General features: G+C 34.2%; 2 pseudogenes; both read right to left on the minus strand.

The window, feature by feature from the left end:
• Positions 1-4,555: 4,555 nt before the first annotated feature.
• Positions 4,556-6,658, minus strand: LOC123081945 (NAD(P)H-quinone oxidoreductase subunit 1, chloroplastic-like; annotated as a pseudogene).
• A 1-nt stretch (position 6,659) lies between these two features.
• On the minus strand, positions 6,660-7,892 carry LOC123081944 (NAD(P)H-quinone oxidoreductase subunit H, chloroplastic-like; annotated as a pseudogene).
• Positions 7,893-10,095: the final 2,203 nt, after the last annotated feature.

Here is a 10,095-nt window from a genome sequence, read left to right on the forward strand (position 1 = left end):
TATTTTTAGTAAGAAAATTGTCGAACTAGTTTATTTAGGTATATGAGATTTGAACTAGTTCAATAATTAATATAACTAGTTTATTTAGGTATATGAGATTTGAACTAGTTCAATAATTAATATAACTAGTTTATTTTTAGTAAGAAAATTTAGGTATCTGAGATTTGATGATCTAATTAAAATATTATTTGTTAATGAGTTTTTCTGTTTATTTAATTTTTTATATATTTTGAGTTTATATAAATGTTAGATTAATGTCGAATGTTAGATGAATTAGATAGAAAAGTTAAATATATAGTAATGTCAATTGTTAGAGATGAATATAGTTAGATATATTAATGTCAAATGTTAGATGAATATATATTTGGCTAGATATTAATTAAATGTTAGATAGTAATAGGTGTTTAATGTTTCACCTATATGAACATAGGAAATGTCATCTGACGACGAAAAAGATTTCATTATGTGCGAACACTGTGAAGACCAGCGCGGCCTGTGCGACAGAAATTTCCTTGTTGATGGTAGGCGCTTCAGCATCAAGCTGGATGAGACATTCGAAGTTGATACAGTAAGTCACTTTGTCAATTATTATTTGAATGCAAAACTTATGCTTCATTTGCTTCAACTTATAATTTTAAATTTTCACTATTCTACTAGCGCATCCCCTGCCATGCAAGAATTTTTGTCTTGGATAAGATAGGTTTTAGTGCTACAGATGATATGGAGGTAAAGAGAGTTTACTTGAAGACGGAGCATGGGTATACTTTCAACGTCAAATTATATAATGGAGACACATACACCCATTTTGAATGCAAAACTTGGCAAGCACTATGCAATGCTTATGCATTTGAGCCTGGTATGGTTGTCACCTTTGATATTCGTCCGGAAGATGATATTGAAGGTAATATAGACATCTGGGTCAATGTGCAAACGCCTCCAGTTCTACCATTATGTGAGTTTTTCTCAACCATGCATGCATATGTTTATGTCTTTGATACAGTTTATTCAAAAATAGTTGACAACTAATTTGTATTGTCAGCTTATTTCGGTTCAAGCAAACATGTCTGGCGCTTGGTAGACAGGACCTACTACTGCCCCGGGTCTCAACTAAACTGCGAGGAGATAAGTCATTATGTTTCATGGCTTGAGGATCTTAATACTGTCAATACAATTTTTTTTCCTGAACTTAGAAATGTTAGTACTCAAAACGTGCGACCAATGGTGATCGTATTGAACTACGGTCACATCTATAATCGAAAGATGGTAAGATTTTAACTATTTGTCCTTAATTAGTGCATCTTTTGCATACATTATTTTTGAAGCTAAACTTTCATTGCTTAGTATATTAATTACTATACGATGTTCTTCAACAGGGACTTCCGATTACAGTTGTGCCTCAGTGGATCGAGACTAAAGGTGACATGTCAATGGTTAGCTTACGGCCAAGATATCCTACATTGCACATGAGTGCATTCAGGATTTCTGAAAGCGAAGAATGCTTAATAGTGAAAGATTGGAGCAAAATTGTTAACGATCGCAGAGAAGTACTAGGGGGCAGCAAGGAGAAGTGCAACCCAAGATTAGGAGACAGATTCATCTGCATGCTCCAGTATGATGAATCAGGAGAGCTATACATGTTCTATGCTATTCCACCTGAGAGGGAGCAGCACTAGTTCATGCTCTTAATTAGTGTCTCATGTCCGTGTCCTGAACTTCGATGTTGGTGATGATTATGTTGAACTCGATGATATCTTTGCTTCTGTTACAAAGTGAATGTTTCCTCTTTAAGCTAGCCAGTGTTGGTGATGATTAGATAGCTAGCGGTAATGACTATGATGATTAAATAGTGGTAATTAGACAACTACGATGATTTTTAGCTAGCTAGAGTTTATTTATTTATTAATATGCGATGATGATGATGATGATGATGATGACTACAACTCATTATAACGTAAAACAATCCTAAATTAAATTGATAACACAAATTTAATTGAAAAATACAAAATAAAACAAAAACCCACAAACATTTAGTACCGGTTGGTGTTACCAACCGGTACTAAAGGGCTCCCGGCCCCCGGAGCTGGCTCGTGCCACATGGTTTCCCTTTAGCACCGGTTTGTGCTGAACCGGTACTAAAGGGGGGGCCTTTAGTGACCACACTTTAGTGCCAGTTATGGAACCGGCACTAAAGGGCCTTACGAACCGGTGCTATTGCCCGGTTCTGCACTAGTGTTATTGGGGTTTTATATTGCAAATGGTTACTCAGACAACACTGTGGGCGATGAACTCAAACAACCCACACGGTTTCTAGAAAGTAGGCATGTTCGATCAACTAACAATCACACATGGTTTCTGGAAGCGAACTGTTTGCGTTAGGCCACCTTGCACAAACGTTTCCACACAAAGAACTATGTGGGATGTACATACCTACGGAAATGATTTTCTGGGATTCACAATGTGGGATGTACATACCTACGGAAATGATTTCTGGGATTTACCATGTGGGATGTACATACCTACAGAAATGATTTCTGGGATTCACCGTGTGGGATGTACATACCTATGGAAATGATTTCTCGGATTCACCGTGTGGAACATACATACCTACGAAAATGATTTCTAGGATTCACCGTGTGGGATGTACATACCTACGGAAATGATTGGGTTTACATGCCTCGCCCGATCGCACACAGCCCCATCCTGGGTCCCACGAGGGCCTATCTCGATGATTTCTGGGTCGTGTGGGAAGGACCCCCCTATCGCCCACACTCACTTGGCGACGGTTCCAAATGCCGTCGCGGAAAGGAGTTTTAAACCATTTGTTTAGGATGTCGCTGTACCAGCGAACCATGTTTCGGCTTGTGATCAATCCATAGATACCAATAGAAAATAAATAGACAGTCAAAAAATTACATGCTCAAACATCATTAACTAACTCCTTATCAACCTTGATTCATTTCAATATGAGGGCAAGAATTGAACCGATTCAATTAATTACAATTGAACAATTACACAACAAAAGAGAAAATAAAGGAGGTATTTGTTTGTAGTAGATGGGTTTTACTAAATCAAAATTGTGATTCTTTAGTTATTTATTTTAGATTTGCAATTCTTATAATTTGTACTTTTTCTAAGTTTTCTTATTGTTGAGCCATAGTAATTGCACCTATTAAAGAAACTAGAAGAATTATAGAAATGAGTTCAAATGGAAGATAAAAATCGGTTGCTAAATGAATTCCAATTTGTTGAACATTATTTATGAGACCCTGTTCTACTATTTGGTTTGACCTTGTAGTCCAAAGAATTCCATGCCATGATGTATCTGGGATAGTAGTCATTAGTGAAAAACTAATAGTTATACAAATGAGTGAAGTGAACCCATGTCCAATAGTCCAATAATTCTTATCTTTAGACCATTCTGAGCCATTAACGAACATTACAACGAATATGATCAAGACATTTATAGCTCCCACATAAATAAGAGGTTGTGCGATAGCTACAAAGTAGGAATTTAATAAAATAGAATAAGGATATACAAACAAGAACTAATCCCAGCAAAAAGGCAGAATAAATGGGGTTGGTAAGTAATACTACTCCTAGACCCCCTAGTAGAAGAACAAATGCCCCAAATAGCATAAGAATCTCATGTATTGGTCCAGGTAAATCCATTATGGATAAAAAGAAATTAATAGTATAAATTTTTTCATGAACTGACTAAAACTAAAGGATTCAAGGAAGGAAAAAAGGATTAGGGCATTTTTTGTGTATAAACTTTATAGTTAGAAATTATACTATATCACAAAAATCTAGTATGATTTAAAATAAGAAAGAATTTCCAATAAGCAGTAGTTTTTGTTTTTCTTTAAGTTTAATAAAGAATTTTATATTTTTATAACAAAAAGGTAAAATAAAAGTTTAGTAATCAGTAATCGTTCTTGAATTCGAAGATTTTTCTTTGTTTATTTTACTTTCAGACAAATTCCTAATTGTTTGAATTGTATAATCTCCCATTATGGAGATTGGTAACCGACTCAAAGCAATTTGGTTGTAATTCAATTCATGATGATCATAGGTAGAAACTTCATATTCTTCAGTCATTGATAAATAGCTTGTTGGACAGTACTCAACACAATTGCCACAAAATATACAAACTCCGAAATCAATACTATAATTAAGCAATTGTTTTCTTTTAATGTCCTTTTCAAATCTCCAATCCACAACAGGTAAACCTATCGAACATACGTGAACACATACTTCACAAGCAATACATTTATCAAATTCAAAGTGGATTCGCCCTCGGAAACGCTCTGGTGTAATTGATTTTTCATAGGGGTAGTGAATCGTTATAGGTAAATGATTTGTGTGGGATAAGGTAGTTATGAAACTTTGACCTATGTACATTGTAGCATGTATTGTTTGTTGACCATAACTCATAAACCCAGTTACCATAGGGAACATATTCATTCTAAATATCTATGAAAAGGATATGTTTCTTTCTCTTGTTTGAGAGAGCTTTTGTGTTGAAAATATTCTTACAATTAGTGTATTATCTTATTTATAGTGAAACAAGTTGAGAAGAGGTTGTTAATAAGAGATTGCCCAGGGAAATATGTAAAAGAAATTTCCATCCAAGATTTAACAACTGATCCATTCTCATCCTCGGTAAAGTCCATCTTATTGTGATAGAAATGAAGAGAAATAAATAAGCTTTAGTTAATGTAAAAATATATACATTGTCATTTCCAAAATTCCAACTGCTTTATTCATTTGGAAAAAAAATCAAAAACGATATATAGGGAATAGATAAGTTCCACCCGCCCAAGTAGAGAACTGTTACAAATAAAGAAGATACTAATAAATTTAGGTAAGAAACAAGATAAAATAAACCATATTTGATACCGTAATATTCCGTTTGGAAACCTACTACTAATTCTTCCTCCGCTCCTGGTAAATCAAAGGGTAATCTTTCACATTCTGCCAAAGAAGAAATTAAAAAACTAGAAAACCTATAGACTGACGCCAAATATTCCATCCAAAAAACCGTATTTTGACTGTGCTTCAACTATATCAACCGTACTTGAACTGTTAGATAATCATAGTCGATGGTAACATCATAGTTCCCACTGCTATTTCAAAACCGTACATGAAACCTTAGCTTCATACGGCTTCTCTGTGATTAGAAAAAGGAAAGGACTGTTTTGTTCCTAGCCCCTGGGGCGTAGATAGAATTAGATAAAATAAAATAGATTTGAAAGTCCTAAATTAGACCAAAGGAATTCCGTCTGCTAGAATAAGAAAAGGCACTTCCGAATTGATCTCATCCTTTATAATATAATGGAAATTTTTCTTTGTTCAATAATAACTTAATCTTGGAATAAAACGCTTGTTACTTGTTATAGGAATTCAATTAATAAATGGAAAGAGTTGGGTATTAGTTCATGAGCAATTCTGCATGAATATGGAGAGAGGAAGGAAATAATGAAAAAAATCTAGTGCACTCCATATCTTTTTTACTATTCTTCTTTCCCCAGGGAGGGGGTATTTAAAAAGAAAAAATGGATGTTAATTCGTTCTTGATAGCCATTTCCTTAACAAGTGAATGGGAACATACTCCGGATCAGAATCTGAAGAAAGTACTACTTGATAATTTCTACAAATTGCAAGTCCTTATTATGATTCCTTTTATGGGCAAAAATCTCTAATGTTTTAGATTTTCCATTACTAATCCTTTGTGTACTTTAGTGTTCCTAACCCTTCACTAACTTTTGGTGGATTCTTCTTATGGATTATTAAGTTATAGTAATAACTAGGAGTATTCTAGTAATGGATTCCATATTGTGAATCCTTTATTCTTGGCCACTTCAAGATATGATGACTAATTAAAAATTATCAACCTTGGGATAAAGAGTTTACACTGCTTATGTTTACTTCCACTTTTTTCTTGTACGTAGGAAATGATATTTTTTCTTTTTACTACAAATTTATAAGCTGTTTTGTTTCAGTCATATAGCTATCTAGTTTAACTTACCAACCCAAATACTAAATAAGAAAAGGAATATAAATAGCTAATGGATTTTATAGGAAAAAGATCTATTTTAACGGATCACACGTAGAGATATTGCTAGCACACAAAAAGTTAATGGTATTTCATAACTAATGGATTGAGCTGCAGCTCGTAGACCGCCTGAAAAAGAATATTTTTTATTTGAGCTATATCCCGCCATAAGAAGACCAATAGGAGCTATACTTTAAATGGCAATCCATAAAAAACACCAATACTAAGATCGGCTAAAACAAAATGATATCCCAAAGGGATAACTAAAAAACTTAATAAAACTTATATGACTGCTATAGAGGGTCCAATGCTAAATAAAGAAATATCTCCTCGGGATGGCAGAATATGTTCTTTAAAAAGTAGCTTAGTCCCATCTGCTATAACTTGAAGCAGGCCCAGGGGGCCAGCATATTTAGGACCAATATGTTGTTGTATCGACGTAGATATTTCTCTTTCTAACTACGCAATTACGAGTACCTCTATTGTTATTTCCAAAAGGAGGGTCAAAATGGGTAGAATCGATATCAGTCCATAGACTTCTTTTAATAATTCCAATTTCGAAAAAGAATTGATAGTTTCTACCTCTACCCTATCTATTATCATTTCAATGATCAACTTCCCCCATAATGATATCTATACTACCTATTATCGTCATGATATCAGCCAATTTCATTTTTAACTAGCTGAAGAAGAATTTGCAAATTAATAAACCCGGGTGGACGGATTTTCCATCTCAAGTTGAAAAGGCTATCATCTCCAACTAGATAAATCCCTAATTCACCTTTTGGGGCTTCTACTCTTACATAAAGCTCTTTTCTTGACAATTCAAAATTGGGCAAAGGTTTTTTACCGAGAAATTTATACTCAAAATCATTCCATTCATAATTCTTTTATTTCTTAAAGCGTCAGACTTCTAAATTCTCATAAGGTCCTCCAGGAATTTTTTTTCTACAGCTTGTTGAATTATTTGATGGATTCCCTCATTTCACCAACTCGTAGTAAATAGCGAGCTAACGAATCCCCTTATTTTTGCCATTGGACTTTCCAATCAAATTGGTTGTAAGACTCATAAGGATCTACTTTACGAAGATCCCATTGTATTCCAGAAGCTCATAACATCGGTCCCAATAAGCCCCAATTTACTGCTTCTTCTCCGCTAATAAAATCTACTCCTTCAACTCGCTCTAAAAAATTGGATTATGTGTAATAAGTTGTTGATATTCAACAACTCCGCGTAAAAAATAATCACAGAAATCTAAACATTTATCGATCCATCCATAAGGTAGATTGGCAGCTACTCCTCCGATGCAAAAGTAATTGTGCATCATTCGCATACCTGTAGTAGCTTCAAATAAATCATACATTAATTCTCTCTCTCTCTCTCTAAAAATATAGAAAAAGGAGTATGTGAGCCGAGATCCGCCATAAAAGGTCCAAGCCATAGCAAATGAGAAGCTATCCGGCTTAATTCTAACATAATTACCCTAATATAGCTGGCTCTTTGTGGTATTTGAATATTCTCCAAGAATTCTGGTGCATTTACTGTTATTTCTTCTGTAAACATAGTAGCTAAATAATCCCACCTTGTTACATAAGGTAAGTATTGTATAATAGTTCGGTTTTCCATGATTTTTTCCATTCCTCTGTGTAAATAGCCTAACATGGGTTCACAATCAATAACATCCTGACCATCGAGAGTAACGATCAGTCGAAGAACACCATGCATTGATGGGTGTTGAGGGCCCATATTGACTACCATGAGATCTTTTCTTGTAAGCGGTAGACTCATATCCTTTCTTCCTTAATTCATTATTACATGAAAATGGATTATTCCATGAATTCCTCAAAGCGAGGCTCATCAAAATGAAAAATCTAAGACTACTAAAAAAACAAGAAAAAAATTTGAACGATTAAATTACTACTCCCGAATATTCAACTAACCGATTAATTTCTTATAACGTACTCTATTTTTCTTTGCCAAATAAGCCAGCAAACATCAATGTTTTCCCAAAAGTCTTCGTAGACCTCTTTCCGATGAAAAATCTTTTTTGTGTAATTCCAAATGTGAAGCAAGTCTCCGTATCTTATTGGTGAAACTAAATACTTGAAATTCAACAGAACCCCTGTTTTCTTCTTTTTCTTCTTTAACCATAAATCCAAAAAAAATCTACCTCCTTTCTTTTTCATGTATTTTTCTGATCAGGAAAAATACAAAATTATGTCAGTTATTTTGAAGTTATTCTAATCTCGTACACACACAAATTTGCAATTATTCATCTACTACTGGAATTTGGATTTATTTTATCAATGCAAATTGGATTTGGATAGAAGGGTACATTCTTTCTAATATTTTAGATAGAAAAATGTTTCTTCTATCTAAAATATTAGAAAGAATTTTGCTGATTTATTTATTGCTATATGCAATTTATGGAATTGATACACCATTTAATTGATATCATTTAGCAAAATTAAACACAGCATATGCATCCATCTTTTGGCTAGAGAATTTCACGGGATACGGATATGGTATAAGAAATAGACTATTAAGTAACTCTAAATGAATTCTGGATACATCTGTATCCTTAACATACTGAAACGATTGTCATTATTCATATCAAACCAATAGCGATTCATATAAGCTAAATCTTCTAATCAGTGGTGGGCCAGTAATGATTTTTTGAATATGTATTAAGACGCTTGGCCTGATTTCGAAATTGTCTAGAGTTTTATATGTTGTTTTCATTGCAAAATGATCTCCTTACATAACTTTCCAATTACGAGTACGAGAATTGAAAGGCATGAAAATTCTCAATTCTCTACAACGTCTAGTAGATAGAAACAAGAAAATCAGAAGAATCTTTCTCTCTATTCACTATCATTCCGCATCTTTGACTTCTATTAGTTTGTTTTCTTCTTTAATGCAATAGCTATAGTTTGATATAAGAATCCATTTCTCAAAGTAATGGAAACCATTATCTTATAGGATATGGTTCGAAAATCGCTATTGCACCTTTTATGTATCGTGAAAAGTGATACCTGTGAAGATCATGCATTTCAGTCAAATTCAGATCCGTTTTTCGAGTCCATGATATAATATAACCAAATTGGATAGATCTTACACCTGTTTAGCTAAGAAAGAATAGATACAGAGGTGGATAATAGATCAATATGAAGATCATGAGCTTCCCCATAATGAAATCGCTAGTAGTCGCGAATATCTCCTTCTTCCCTAATCCAAGATTGGAGAAAGAAGATCTAAGAGGGACCTATGGAGAATGTTGTAGAAATCCATAATAGATTCTAACCACAACGACCGAATTAATTATCCTCATCGAGAACTTAGACTACTAAATATAAAAGATTTCAAAATCATGGCATGGGTCTCCTTTTTTTCTTTCTTTAGAGTTTTTTATATGCACAATTTCTCGATGTTTCGATGAGAATTTCTTGACTTCCCATATGTAGAAAGAGATAGACTATAAATGACATCTCTTATGTCAATATGACCAAAGGGATGGATATTAAATGATAGGAAGTGCTAGGAAGTGAAATAGAATGAAATAGAGCCACTTTGGGCTTCCCTATGAAATGAGGCATGGAACAGAGCCACTACTAAGAAATTATGGGAGTTACGAAAGAAGCTTCGAACTCATATTGTTCATGGGTTGAGAGCGGGAGTTGAACTCTAGGAGGTCGAATCCCCCCTTGTTCCTCAGTAGCTCAGTGGTAGAGTACTCGGCTGTTAACTGACTGGTCGTAGGTTCGAATCCTACTTTGGGAGATTTTACTCATTATTTAATGTAAGAATAAATAATTGAATTAAAGTTCTTGCTTTGACCCTTAGGAGTAGATAACCCATTCTCTATCCTTGTTTCTATTTCTATTGCATTCTATCTCATCGCATCACATTCTGTTCTACAATTCCACTTTGACAAAAGGAAAGAGCATACCTAGGTTCAATAGCTTTACGCCTGCTATCCCGATCATGATTTTCCGACCATCAGGGGGAAAGTAAAGGCCCTTCCCCCTTTGGAAGGCTG

The sequence above is a fragment of the Triticum aestivum genome, chromosome 4A (genome assembly GCF_018294505.1).
Source record: "Triticum aestivum cultivar Chinese Spring chromosome 4A, IWGSC CS RefSeq v2.1, whole genome shotgun sequence".
Classification (NCBI taxonomy): domain Eukaryota; kingdom Viridiplantae; phylum Streptophyta; class Magnoliopsida; order Poales; family Poaceae; genus Triticum; species Triticum aestivum.